The sequence below is a fragment of the Marmota flaviventris genome, chromosome 1 (assembly GCF_047511675.1).
Source record: "Marmota flaviventris isolate mMarFla1 chromosome 1, mMarFla1.hap1, whole genome shotgun sequence".
NCBI lineage: Eukaryota > Metazoa > Chordata > Mammalia > Rodentia > Sciuridae > Marmota > Marmota flaviventris.
The window spans coordinates 21,317,809-21,333,429 of NC_092498.1; the positions used below are offsets into that span (position 1 = coordinate 21,317,809).

A 15,621-nucleotide genomic window follows, 5' to 3' on the forward strand; every position below is an offset into this window, starting at 1 on the left:
GAGGGATGCCATGGGCATAGATGTGATGGGAACGGTGACGTTCTTGCCCTTACCTGCTGCACCTGTTACCTCTTCCCTAATGAGTAATGCATGGCTCTGTTCAGTGTGATGAAGTTGGAAGAGTCAGGTTGGACCAACAGAAATGGAAATAGTAGGTTGACTGCTTAGAGCTAGCTCTTGGCACAGGGACACAGAGCCAATGACACCTGCAAATGCCCAGGATTAAATTGAGAGACATACATGCAAAGAGTAATTTGCAGAAATGTGCTTTGTCAAAAAGCTAATACTTGAAGTTCCAATAGTTCATGAGTACAAAAAGGGTGAGGAATATAGAGTATACATTGAGTTCAGCCCTCCTGGTCTGTCAGGAACCTAAGCAATGTGGACAAGTGAACTTGCAGGCATTGGGCTAGGCTTTAGTCACGCAGTGATAAAAAGATTTGCTCCCTGCCCTCAAGGCCTCCAACAGTTATACTTTTGCCCATTGTGGTTTTGTATAAGCTTGAGTTATTTCTTGATGTATGTTTTCCATAGGCAGCCCTGATTCTGATTAATTCTTTATTCTTGCTCCTGCCCCTAAGCAGTAGCTCTGTGAATACCACCTCACACCAAGAACTTTCTCCTTAAATATTACTGTGTGAATTGTGTGCTGTGGTTACAAGTGCCACAAAGAAAGAGTAGATAAAAGGGAACAGCCAGCAGAGCCTGGCCTGGCTTAGTAAAGAAGGTGGTGAAGGTAGTTGTGGTAATAATGCAAGAGCCATTGATTCCAAAAAGCTTGACCATTTATTGGCCATATAACTGGGCCAATTCCTTTGGCTTCTGTGACTCTCAGTGTGCTCCAATGTGAACTGTGATAATTTTGGTAGAGTTTGTTATTTCACTGTTCCTCTGCTATGCAATATTCTAGGCATAGCTTTGAGAATCTGATTAAGTCCTAGCATTGTTTTCAGAGTTGAGTTAAATGATATAATGAATACAAAAGAAACTTTATAAACTGAAGAGCTCTGCAGCTATTAGCACTTATTATTAATCTTTGTTATCAGAAGAGGCTTTCCTTCAGACTCGAGTTCAGGGATCTATCCCTTTGACTCCATCTTTCTTTTTATTGAAGTGTCCCAGAGCCTAAAGGAGTCTGCCTGGCCTGCTCCAGTATTGGGACCAGGGTTCACGTGTCTGCCCACTTCCTGGGATGTCTCAGCCACTTACTGAAAAGGTTGATCTCTTCGTTGGAGGAGAGGCTAGAGTTTTAACTTTTAGGATCTTCCTTTTAATCCAGGGTCCTTGGATATGAAAGGATGCTTTGAAGATCAGAAAGATAGTTAAATTATCAATTAAGAACAGAATACAGGTTACTTTGATTCATGTTTTAGAGGTGGCATACTACACTTCTCAGGAAAATATTTGAACAAATACTAAAATCAGGATATTTTAAGACATAGAGAGAGGCACCAGGGTTCTACTAAAGTTGGAGATTTTATATAGTAACCTTTCATTTAGGTTAAAGGACTTAAAATTTAGTGATAGATTGCAGCAAATTGGACTTTTCAAATTGGACTTTTAAAGGACTGACATTGGCACTTGTAATGAGTTGGATGAGGGCAAATGCCCAGGAATTATTTCCCATGTGGTGGCACCATAATTCTCCTAAATATCAGATTTTAAACCATAGACCAAGACTGGAAATGAGAGAAAATAACTTTTAAAGCCTCGTGGAGATATTTAGAAAGTGCTGGTGGAAAGATACCTGTTGTTCAGCTCATGGAGGTCCTGCCATCTCACTCCTGGATCCTTTCCACAGCTCCCTAAGGGTTTTCCTTAAGGTATTCTGTCCTCCCTGTTGTTTGTCCTATAGACCAAGATTAATCTTTCTAAAATACTGTTTTTATCATGCTCAAAACCTTTTAGAGCCCCCGCACCCCACCTCCCAGCCAGACTGTTAAATCTTCCTGCAGACTTGTTCCCACTTACTCTGCCTTCTTACTCTAATTCCCTCTTCAGCTGTTTCCATGCTGAGGTCTCCTTTCTTCTCTCCTCTGTACCTGCTTATTGCCCCTTTTTTGTGTGTGATGGCCTTTGACCTGATCTCTGACCATCTAAATCCTACTCATCCAGCTTTCAAGTTCTAGTCCAGCTGATCAGATCCTTTATTTTCCTTGAAGCACTTACTGTCCTTTTCATACATTATCTTTTATTATGATTGTTTGTATATATAACTAGTGCAGCTGCCTTCTACCCAATTTGTGATTCCTGAAAGACAGCATTTATAGACAGGAATGGATTCTTAGTAGTTTTATAGCTTTGCGTGTAAATGGGAGCTTTAGAATTGTAGTTTATGGTCATTGAATGAGATGCAATTGGTGTAGTTATTTATTATAGTCTACCATGTCCAACTTACTGTCTGAAAGTCTTACACAAAATAGATTTTCATTGGATGCTTGTTGAATAAATGAATAGATTTGTTAAGTTGGTTTTGTTCTTCAGGTGGGTAAAATATTTTAGCATTTAATTTAGCATGTTAACATGTATATGGTGTATGCTTTATTTATTCCAGCAGGCAAAGACACAGCCACAAAGCTCCAGAGTCATTTATAGACTCTAGTGAATTGTGTAATGTGCTTGGATCATGTCTGTGTGCTTACTTAGAGCTGGATGGTTGGGGGCAGCCTTCCTACCAACCAAATTGGGAAAGTTCTCCAAAGGGTTACAGGAACTATTTGGAGGATGCATCAATTAATAGTTTTATGTTGCATTTCATCTCTTGAGGATGCAGACTACCTCAGGTGACAGAAAGCTCTAGTAGGACAAAAGATAGCTTCTTGCTAAGACCAGCTAGGCAGTCTTTTACAAATATTCCAGCCAGTTGTCTGCTCTTCCTTGATCATGTCATCATTACTGCTGTATTCATCTGACAGCAGACAAAAAGAATAAAGGAACAAGATAGAGGGGCTTGGGAGGGGATTCCTTCAGCACTTAAACCCGGCTTGTCACACTGCAGGGGCACAGTGTCTGCTTTTAATAATCTCATATGTCATTATTAGTAGTAAAATACAAACCTATTTCTTAGAAGTTTTATTTTAATTCTTTGTGAAGATTATGCAATGTCTCTTATGCTCTTCTTACAGGAAAGTGGCAGAGGGGGTGTTAACTTGCTAAATGTCATTACACTGCTTGTTTTCAGTTTTAGATTAATGGCAGGTGGTAGCCATTTTTCAAAGCAAACAGGCTGTCTTTTTAGCTCAGTTAGAAAAATCACTAATTCTTTACTGTAGCATGGAATATTCTGTGCAGGGTGACAAATGGCAAAGATCACAAGACATTCAACTTAAAAAAAAATGGAGTAGCTGCTAATATTGTAAAAATTTTAAAGGACCAAACTAGAGCTTTAAGCAACATATTTCTCTTGCCATACTAATTGAGTTACAGATCTTGGTTATTTATATTTAACGTACATATGTATTACTTTCGGTGAATGTATTTTCATGCAGCCGTGTTGATTTGTGGTCTGTAATATCTTTGTCCACTCTGCAGTGCTCATCTCAGATAGAAATGCCTCTTGAAAGAAATTACATCTTAGAAGTGCTATAGATGATCACCAATGCAAATGGCAGCTCATGCGTGTGTGTGTGTGTGTGTGTGTGTGTGTGTGTGTGAATGCGCATGCATGGTGGGGGTGCTCAGCTGTGGGTGAAGTAATGTTTGGAATAATATATCAAGAATTTTTATTTTTGGATTCTTGCTTATTCACAGGTAGGTTCTAAAGAATATCTGAGGTATTTTTTAGTATGCCAACTCTAAAATATGAGTCAAGGTAATCTCTGTTCTATTCTTAGCTATGACTAACTCTGTGATATTAAAAGTATCTTTAATACCTGTGGGCTCCTGGTTCTAAGGTATATTTCTGCTTCTGATATATATGATTCTCTCTCTTTTTGTCTGGGTATTTTTAATATCTGAGAAACGTGGCATCAAACTTTACTCCAGGTTTGTCATCGTGATCATCATCTTATACGTGATTTACTTAAACTTGGCTTAAGAGGCTTGAGGGTGGAGTTCACGTTCCTGCAGTCTGGACTCTGATCAATGAGCTCCTCAGTCTGAAAGGTTGCTAGAAGCTTTTCAGCATCTGTTCAAATGATACAAAAATCTTACAAAAAGATATTTTTTAAGCCAAAAAGGCAATATATAATTAAAATGATAGCCATAACCATAAAGTAGACAGGTAGTTAATAATATTCTGACTTCCTAGCCGGTAACACCTAATCAAAGTGATGGGGTTGTTTTTTATTGCTGGGTCCAAACCTAGGGAAGGGTCTGCCTGGTGTGCTCCAATGGGAAGAGCCATAGATTCTGTGCGCACCAGACAGCTATTCCAGATGCAGATTTCAGGCACGACTCTTATCTGCAACTATTACCTTAGCTGAAAATAAGGAAATAAATAAAAGATGTGCATAGAAACTGCACTACTTTCTTCACAGTGCTATATGTAGTGAGACTTGCCATGCAATTATGTTGTTACAGACCTTTAAAAGCAATAAGGATATTAAAAATTGTGAAGTTGACATTTGGTTATGTTCATTTCTTAGTTTCTGGACAGCAAAACTATGATTAAAAGCACTCCCAGTGTTCCAAGAGATTCCAGAATTTGAGATGGTTCTCCCACATCATAGTATAAAGAGGGATGGGAACAAAGCCAAGTCCACCCTAGCCAGGGCCTAGACATGAAGAGATGAGAGGGCTGATTGCTTCCCTTCGACTGCTTCTCAGCCTGGCTTTTCCAACAGACAGTAATTTTTGTCTTCTCATCCCTCTTAACCATCTTGATCCAGGAAACACAGTGGCTTATTTTCATCCTGTGTATCCTGTTGTTCTATCCAGGTGATTTGTGCTCCAGGTACCTTCCCATCTAACCATCCCTCCTTTCTACGACTTCTTTCCTTTCTGACTTTGTTTAAGCCTGAGGCTTTCACCTCTTATTTCTTAACTGAGCTTCCTTGGTCAGATAAGCTGGAGGCTTTGTACAGAGGCTAAAGACTTTCAAGAATCCCCTCCCCTTTGGGCTGGGGGGAGACTGGGATATTATGAAGACCAGGTACTTTACCACACTTTCATTACCAGTGGCCATTGTCGAGGATTTGTTTTTAAAGTAATTTTTATCTCAAATACTTTTCCAAATTCCATTTTTCCTTGGAATATAATCGAGTTACATCTAACTTAAGGATTTAAATTTCCAATCTGCACACAAGGTAAAAAATTCTTTGGTTCAAAATTATACTTCAGAATACAACACTGCTGGATTTCCTTCCATTATTGGGTCAGTAATTTTCTTTAGTTGAGCACTAGATGAAAATGCTGGCTGTCACTTAAGGGTTTGTGAGTGAAATGTGACTGATTTCAAGCTCTAGAATTCCATTCACTGGGAAAAGATGTTCTCTCTACGAGGGCACGTGGGGAATGACACAGGCCCAGAGTAGAGCTGATGCATGTCTCCTGCCCTGGCTTCCCCCTGGCGCAGGTAGAATTCCTGGGACTATATCAATTGTTCTTCGTTCATTCCACCCAGCTAGTTGAGTTTGCATAAGCTAATTGTGCATATGATGTAATTCCACTGTGCCAGCCTCTGTAAAGAGCTGTGAATGAGACAAACATGGCTGATTATTTGCTGGCCTTCCTATTCTGATGTAGAATATGTGAACTAGTGTGATTTGGTTGGTAGCAATGAGTTGAACTTGTTTTAGAGAAGTGGGCTCTTTTAGCCCCAGTTTTATCTGTTGTAATTTTTCAGGTGGTGTTAGGTTCAGGAACAGCCCAGTGAATATTGCTAAGGCCCTGTTCTGAACCCACGGCTGGTGCCAAGGCAGGCAGAGAGGGAGCATCGCTGTTGCCATGCAATGTCTGCCCCCGGCAACCAGGTGTCACATCTACGTGGTTATTTCCAAATGTTGTTTAATGTGTGCTTGTCACATCCTAGCAATTTGGCAGCAGAACAGACTCATTTATTGAATTTCCTCTGGCCTAGCTATATAGTAGATTCAAAATGAGTTGTAGAAGAAATTTTGTGATAAATATAATGCATAAAATGTGAATGTTAGAGGGATCTCAGATATCTATTCTTTAGCTTATTCCCCAAATTTCATAATTAAGAAAACCTCCCCCAAAAGATTCAAGAATTTGCCCGAGACCATGAGTTAGTAGCCAAGATGCAATTAAAGCTTAACTGTTGAATGCATTTTTATTGCTTTTTCTACTGCATAGAATCAATGGATCAGACTGTGTTCCTGGGTCTAGTTGGACTTACTGAGCCTGTCCTACCTAAGTGAAGCAGTTCTCAAGGGAATTGACACATGCAAACCACATGACCTCATCCTTAGTTTGCTAAAGTTTAACCTTCTGTTTGGACTGGAAGTTGACATCTGAGACTTGCTCACAGTTTGTTGTTTTGTTTTGTGTTAATTAGCAAATCAGATTACATGGGTAACAAAGAGAATGTGCCCTTCATATCATCTTTAAAGAGACCCTGCTGCGAAGGGCATCAGCCTGACCAACACTTTCTCAGAGCCATGCTGGCCTTCCTCCTCTCTTCCCCATGGCAGGTGTCAGACCTACAGCGTGGTCAGAGGCATCCTGCTTTGTCTTGCTGCTGCTCTCCTTCACCCTTCCCAGGTATTTCCTCATCATGAGCTGCCATTGTATACAAGTGGTTTTGAAAATACTTTTAGAATAGCTTACATTAACTGTTGCAGAAAATCTTTAAAAATCTCTTTATGTTGAGAAGTGCTGAAAATAGCTACAAATATTTGACTAGTCATTTTTACATTCTCTTCCTTTAACTTCAAGTCAGCAGGAAGAAATAAAGCCAGAGTGATGGGAAATACACTGTGTCAAGAGGCAGGAATCCCAGAATCAGTTCACTTTCTGACCTTAAAGAATTCTCTTCGCCAACAAGGAACTCGGAGCCTCACTTACTGTGTATAAAATGAACTGGATGAACTTGGGATGTGTTTTTCAGCTCTGGATGGGAAATAGATTGGAAGAGAAGTTGACTAGCCAATTGGTCTCAGTAGTGTGAACATTAAATCTAAATCTAAATTGAACAAATACAAGTTAATCCAAAGAACAGGCATTCAGGAGATATATAGTAATTGTCTTCATGTTATTGTCCAATTTATTTTTCTGATCAGCACCACCAAATACCTTGGTAAGACAATGTAGTATAACTAGCATCTCTATGTCAGAGTGTTTCTGAGCTTTTTAATGTCCACACCAAAACAAGATTATATGTAAGTGCCTGGAAATGGAACTTTTATTCCCCACAATATGGAATAAGAAGAGATACACATTTTAGTGTAATTGCACCTTAAATTATATAACTCCAAACCGCTTCATAGTCCTTCCCACTTTGTAATACAACAGCTGTGATTTAAAGTTAAGACCACCCTGCTGTTTATATGTAGTGTAGCATTTAATAGTTGATAGCACCAATCTATTCCATGGCTGAATTTGATAATAAAAGTCCCTCCCCACTCTCTGTCTATATAATTACATAGTAGTTTTATTGAATACTGTCTCTTTTACCACGTTTTCTTCTTTCAGTTTTAATTCTTATCTTTGAAGTTCTTAAGCTCATTATTGATTTTTCTGACATAGAATCCTTATTTATTTTATAGAACTTAGTCTTCTAGAACTTGGTTTTATATTCAGTTGCTGAATTTGACTCAACAAGGTCTTTTAGACCTGATGCCTGTTTATTTCCGCTTGTGTCTTTCATAAGCATGCAGTAGCTAAAGCCAGTGTCATTAGAGAAGATAAAACTGCTTACTTGAGCCAATGTGGTAGCACAAGGTCTATAATCCCAGCGGCTCCAGAGGCTGTGGCAGGAGGATTACAAGTCTCAGGCCAGCTGGGTAACTTGAGAGATCCTGTCTCTAACTAAATAAATAAATAACAAGGGCTGGGGACGTAGTTCAATGGTAGAGTGCTTGCATAGCATGCCTAAGGCCCTGGGTTCAATCCTTAGTAAAAAACAAAACACACCAAAAAACTTATTTGAGAATCACCAAACCCTCACAGTTGATTCAGAATTTATTTAATGTCCCTTAGATGTTGGGGATTGTGATGAGTATTCTTCTTCAGTGGGTGGTGGGAGAGGAGAGGTGGCGCTCCAGCACCTTTCAAGTTGAAATTTCATGTTGCTTTGTAACATGAAACTTGTAAGTTATAATGGAATCACAATATGCCTTGTTCTTAGGAATGATATATAAAATATTTAACAACAGCACAGCATCGTCACTGCCCAAGCAGAACAGATGTTAAACAACCAGTACGAGTTCTTGTGAACTAAATATCCATCCTGCCTGAACTGAACATCAGTTCACTAGATTGAACAACTTATGTGTGATTTAGGCCTCTATTTTAAAGGGAGCTCTGGAAAAGAGCGTGCTTATGTACCTGTTTTATACTTTTCCTTCTTATTTTGAAAATAACGAATTAAAATTTCCAATTTTCCCTCTTCCTGGGACATGATTCATCACTTTATACGGATGCGGCCACTCTTGCAGGTTTTGTACACTGCTTGCAATTCAGCTGTACTTCTGGGTTGTAATACAAACAGTCCCAGCCCAGGTCTCCAATATGTAAAGACATTTATTGAACAAAAATTTATTGGCAAGCAGGTACAAAATGATTCATAAGGCCCATTATGGGAACTCAGGGGCTTCCCAGTTTTCTGTTCCGTTAAGTACTTTCTTTGCAGGAAAGGTTCCCCAGAGGTAAATGAGACTGCTGACAGTTGGCCTCAGACAACCAAGAATCCTTTTAAACAAGGGGTTTTCAGTAGGGAAGAAAGGTTTAGGGAACTTTTATTCGTGTCTGGAGACACGTCACCACTCAGGGTAAAGGGTGGCACTATTGGGCCATGCAGGTGAGAGGCCAGGAATGCTGCCGATCTCTTAAAAAGTGTGTACAAGATGGCTTCTACAACTATGAGTCATCTGATCCAAAACGTCAGTAGTGCCAAAAATGAGAGTCTCATTCTTAAGTGGATGGTTGGATGCAGGACCAGTTGGAGGTCAGTTCTGAGGTACCATCCCTAAGGTCCCTAAAGCCACAAGTGTTGGAGTCTCATAATTCAATCATGCAACAGATGTAAGAATATCCTTATAGTCTGATAACTAGCCCTTATAGCTTTCTCATAGCTTTTATCTTACCAGTAAGAACCCATATCTAGCATTTGTCACGGTAGTTAATGGACCATTTTCACTAGTAAAGTCCCATTTCTAACAGTCATTGTGCTAATTAGCAAAATATAATTGTTGATCCAGACATGGATAAATGAAGTCCCTTGTACCATCCCCTCTTCTCTTTGAGCTTCTAGTTTTGAGCCTTTGATAAGACTTGCTGATTGCTCCTGGCTTCTGTGTTTTTGAGTAACCTGCTGGCACCACCTTGTTCTGAGCTTAGCCTACATAACACGTGCACATGGTATCACACTGTGTGCACTGTGGTGTTTTCAAGTAAATCAGAGATTTCTTCCCAGGAGCTGTGTCTGCTTGCTTTGTACAAACTCTTATCCCCCAGTGCAGTTCATTTCAGTTCATCCACCCTGCACTGTTTCCTTTGCAGGAAGTACAGACACAGATTGAGCCAAGGTTATAAACAGAGAGGAGTAAAGACTTTTTCTTGCCCCAGAAGAGTTTAGAGTTAAGGAGAGGGACTAGAGGTGAGTGAATGTGTGTAATAGAAGACAAAGTCAAGAACAGGAGCCATACAAGATGGGGTGAAAGGGTTTATGAGATGAGAAAATGGGGTGACAGCCAGGGCTGTAACTTGGCAGAAACTACATGAAGTAATGTTCGAGGGCAGTTTTGAAACATGGGTGCTGGGATGGGTGGGTACATGGTTGTAGGGTGATTTGGTAGAATCAGGATAATCATCAGGGTGGCCTATGTCCTCCTCCCTGGTGGGTTTCCTATTTCCTATTATATTAATAAGTTCTGACCAATGAAATTAAATTAGAAAATTGGAGATGTAAATGTATGGTTTAACACTCCTCCCAAACTGTAGAATAAAGCTTATGAAATTGAAAAGATAAGAATTCAGGTTTCATTTAGCATTTAATTTTGCTTCTGTGGCAAGTACCGTGATCTGTAAACTGAAATATAGAAAAATTTAAAGCACAATACCACCAGATCACTTTCAACCTTAAGTTTATATACTCTCTTTTTACTCATTGTTGGCTTCTCTTTTTAATTTCAAAAATCACCCATCTTTGTCTCTGCTTTCTTATCTCAAGAGAATGAGCAGACATGCCCCTAAGTAACAAAGGTTGTGTTCATTTGGCTCTTTCCAGTATGTGGTTAGTATGAAAAAGCAGAAATGTAGACCCGGTTCTTGAAACTCTCTGGGGGAAGACAAGACAAGCAACAGGCTTGGCTCCAGCTCTGGGGGCTTGGGATTGAGTTCAGACCTCAGTCAGGTTCAGAGGCTGTTAGAAGAGAGGGCAGCTGCCTCATCTTTGGCCAATGTCTAGCCTCTCTCAGGTATTACATGTTAGTCAACATCAGTGTAGTTTTCACGTTTCAGGGTGGGATTTGCTAGGAACTGAAGCTTATTCCTCTAAGTACTCCTTGAAAAGACGATAATATTGATCATAGGCAAGGTGTCATCCAAGTTCACAGAGACGCGTTACCTTCTTGAAGGTCACCTTCTGGTGTGGTTTGTAAAACATTGCTTTAAGGGTCATTCTTTGTTTATTAATGCCACTTAATAAAGGCTCAGGGAGCCCTGTGTAACTTCTCATTTATAACAAAAGCCTAATATCCCACTAATTGAATACAGGCTACTTTATTCTTTTACGCCTAATTGATATTCACAATGATTATGTTCTGTAGCTTCCAAATGTAGTATTACTTAAAAGTCTGTGATTCAGCCCCCTTTGATATTTCGGTTCTTTCTGTTTTATACGAGCATATTTTTATTAGGTTCCCATATATTGCACCACACATGTAATTTTAACAAGGAATAAAGTTCTTTTCCTTGTCTTATTTGCTAATCTATCCAAATACATTGTAAGATAGGTACAGATTTTGCCTGCCACACATTATCCATGTGATTATGAGTAATTAATCTTCCCGGCTCATTATATGTGTTTCAGAATGTTAAGAAATATAGAATAAAAGGGAATATGGTTATAGGGCTTTCCTATTTAGAGTGATTTAGATTTGTTGTCCTTTCTTAATCCTAGTCATCTCAGGCTTCATAGTATTATCTCATGGAAAATCAAACAGGTACCTTCTGTTTTCTACCTTGAGTTTTAAAACTGAAAACTGATATTTCAAGGACTTGATCATTTAAAATATACAAGCTTTCCCATCACACAGAACCCTGCCTTCATATGCCTTGTGCTTGATGGATGAAATCATAGCATATTACCTTTGAGCTACGTGATTGTGATGTCATTGGGTTCCCAGTGTCGTGCACTTTGCATTGTACCTTGGTCCTCAGGAGCAACCAGGACAGAAAGGCACAGTGATGCCGAGAAATTTGCAGCATGAACATTTACCTAAGAATTTATATGGGAAGGTAAAGCCATGTGTCATATCAGCTAAAGTTTCCTCTTGCGTTGACTTCATGAATCCTTTCTTGTTGAGCACCTTTAAACCTCTTCTGAGGAGAGACGAGACTTTAAGGAAGGAAATACACGTGTGCCTCCTTTTTTAATCTAGCCACCAACACTGAGTTAAGACATCAGAATGTTTGTGTTAGATTCCTTAAAACGTGATTCCCTTGTTTTCTTTGTTTTTCTTGCCTGTTGGAAGTTCTAGATTTCCATAATGATCCACTTAAGCATATTCTATCACATTTTCAAGCCCAATCATGTTATTCCAAATTGAGCACGACCTGAAAACTAATCAGTATATGTTTCTTTCAGGAATAGCAAATAGGAGATGGGGAAAGACTTTATACTCATCTTTCCCTCTGAAATGATTCTACCACAATAATAATGTTATAATCCTCTTTGTTTTTATTTGCTCATTTATGATTCTGTGCCTGTTAGAGAGTTTTACAGAGAAGTTTCATTTCCTTGCAACTAGTTTACTGCTTGCCTTAAGTTGAGTGTGACTCTCCATTCTCTGCAGCTATTAGCTTAGTCAGTGTATTCTAGGCTTATTTAAGTTTCAGGATTCATATCGTGTGACTTTTCCTCCCAGCATCCCATTAACTGTTTCAAAGCAGTGTGCCATTAAAGTGTTGTGGCGTGATTCTTGCTTTGTTATTCTTCCCAGTGGATCTCAAACTATTGATTCTGTTGTAGTTGAGGAGATTTGCGACATTAGCCTATAGTTTGATGATGTTGGAAGTATCTTCTTCTTTGTGTCTTTAGTGTACCTGTCTGACTTTTTGGTGTGTGGCTTTAAAATTTATTTTAAGGATTATGTCTCAGAAGAGTGAATGAGAATATTTCTGTACCTCTTTGATTTAGGTTGTAATCAGCTCTTCACAATTAATTTGTTGGTTGGTGCAGTGTCCCCCAGTAGGCACAGCATTATACTTGCAGTATTGAATTCTCTTAGTGTTTTCTAAATAATTATAATGGAATGTCCATTAGGGCTTCATTGCGTTTTCTGAAACTCTCACTGTGTGAACAAAAGATAAGGTTGTTTACTGCTAGCATTTTAACAGCCATGGTAGGCAATGCCATAGGTTGAACGGGAAAGAGAAGCAAGCGTGAATATATCGAGGGTTTAGGAAGTAAAATAATTTCCATGCTATGTGTAACTGTTCAAGCTGTTAAAATTTTGGAATTGTAAAGTATAATTACTTAATAGTTTACTCTTTTGCAATTCTATACCATATTACATTTCCATCTCATAGTTAAAGATACATGTATTAATATTGATGTTTAAAAGATAATTTTTCTCATTACAGAAGTAATAATTTTATTATGGAAAACAGAGAAGAGTCCAGATGACATATATCCCCTTGTGCATATCATAATCTCTGTAAACATTTTATTTATTTTTTCTCTGTGAACATTTTAGCATAGTTTATTCTTTTTCCTCTTAGGGTACTAGGTTCTCACGCTTCTCTGTTCCTCCTCTACCTCCCTCCCCATCATTCCCTGTCCGATCCAAGAATTTACTGTACATGCCATTTGATGACTTGCTTTTCCCCCCACTTAATATTTTTGAGTTAAAAAATTAATTCTTATACAATATCACTTGTTAATTTTTGTTAATGTTTGATCATGTAACTGGACCAAAATTTTTATAATAAATTTTCTATTGTTAGGGCATATCTTATTTCCCCAGACTTCTGTTGTTCCCACTTTGTAGTTGGTTTATATAAAGCTGCTTGCATTTTCTTAGATATGGATTCTTCTCTACTTTTCTTAATATTTGCCATGATTCAATGCCTGAAAGTAAAATTTGCCACATGATAAAATTAGCAATAGCATTTATATACACATGTATTTATATTTCATAAATTTTAGTATGCTTAATTTATATTTGCTTTAAATTTTGTATAGTTAAATTCATTCTTTTTGATATACAGCTTTGAATTTCAACAAATGCATACAATTGTGTAACCACCATAATCAGGAAAAAATATTCCGATTCTTACCTTAACAAATTCTTTTCTTTTGTTCCTTGACTAAAAAGTATTATTAATTCTGAAAACATAAATAAGCAAAATTAAGAAAGTGGAAACTATCCTAAGCCTATCAACCATGCTGTGACTTCTTTGGACATGTTGTAGAATATCATTCTGGTCTTTCTCCCCTTCCCCCTTTCCTATTTAAAAGAGGTCATACTGACTTTCTGTTTATAATCTTCTTCTTTTTTCCCATTTTTATTTAGTATATTTTGAGTATAGGTACTGCTTAACTATTGAATTGGTTTGGGGTTTTGTTTCTTTGTAGTTCTCAACAAGCCTGTAATGAACATCTTTGCATATTGCCATAATTATTTAAGAAGTGCTAGAAGTAGAGTTTTTAGATGTCAGTGCATAGATACATATTGAAGACCTACTACTTTTTACAGTCTGTCAAATTGTTTTATAAAATACTTACACCAACTTACATTCTGACCATACATTATAAAGGAGACAATGTTTTTCTGACTCTTGCCAATACTATTATAATTTTTTCAGTTTAATAGAGGATAAGGTAACCTTATTTTAATTGCATTCTCTGATTTCCTGTGCTGCTGGTTGGTTTTGTTTTCTTGTGTTTATATTTGTAATTTGGTGTGTGTGTGTGTGTGTGTGTGTGTATTCCCAGTGTATTTTTCTTTTGGTTTTTATTTTCGCAGTGGGGTGGGGTGGGAATTTGGGGGAGGGATAAAGGCTTTTTAAGGGCTTTATATATTAATAACTTTAACTGTCACAGTACATGCTGAAATTTCTTTTCCTTTTTTTTTCCTTTGCTTATTCTATTGATTTTGTGTGTTTTTTTTTTTTTTTCAAAAATTTTTTTGAGATTTTTTGAGTATTTTCTTAATTTGTATTTTGGGCATGTATATTGAGTTTAGAGAAGTCTCTTCTCTTTATTTAATCTTTACATTTTTTTTCTCTCTTTGTATGTCAAAAATTTCTTCTGTATTTATGTATTCTTTTATATTCCTAACAGACTAGTAAATTTTTATATTGTTGCACCAAGAAACCTAGATTATGTACTTGCATTTGAATGTATTTTTATATAATCCTAATGTTGTATTTGTTTCTATTTATTTATTTGCTTTCAATTAGCACAAACTTTTCATTGAAATCTTGTATTTAAACTGTAAAAGCACAGTGACATTTAAATGTGTCTCAAGTTCGGCATCTCCTCTTATTATTTCCCCATTGGCTTTTTTGGTTTGCATTTTATATATTATTCATCAAATTTCTCTGTGAAATTGGAAAAAATAGTACTTACATTGTTAAATAACTGTTTGTTTGTTTTTTAACATGCTGCAGGATATTGAAGACAAAGTAAGTAACAAAATAGCCTACGAATCTGCAAGTGAAATCACCCAAAATAAGCAGGTAGTTGAGGGGACAGGCACTCAAATGGATCGAGCCAGATGATACTGATCTCTTTACCAAATAATTGGCATGTATGCAAGAATGGGAATGCCCAAGCACATTTATTTCTTACAAGTTGTAGTTGGACATGTGGTTAGCATTCACTGAACAAAAAAAATGTGAAAATTCTAACTCAGGTGAGATAAGGAGATTCCTTCTGACCTGGATAAAGGCAGATAAACATAATCCAGATACCAACAACAGTTTAAGAAGTACTTTAAAAAAAAATATTTTGAAAAAAATTCCATAAGTAGCCATCTTTACTAATTTTTTAAAGATCAAAAATATTTGATTGCCTATGTTTTAATTTTGTAAAATAAGGTCTTATAAATTAGAAGTAACATAACTAAATGTTTTAAAATTACTTATTAATTTCAGTTATTATTATTTTTAATTATTAAAATAGTTAAAATAGTTTTGGATTATTGGTCCCCTAAGCTGCTATTTCATAAACAAGGAGATAGAATAATACATATATTTACAGGCATGTTTCACTGGGTAATTTCAGAGTTCTTAAACATAAGGCTTATAGACAAAATGTTATGTAGACATTTT

General features: G+C 37.3%; 1 protein-coding gene across 1 annotated transcript in view; it reads left to right on the top strand.

The window, feature by feature from the left end:
• Positions 1-15,621, top strand: part of Chchd3 (coiled-coil-helix-coiled-coil-helix domain containing 3) — a 268,160-nt gene that overhangs the window by 158,450 nt on the left and 94,089 nt on the right. The window lies entirely within an intron of this gene.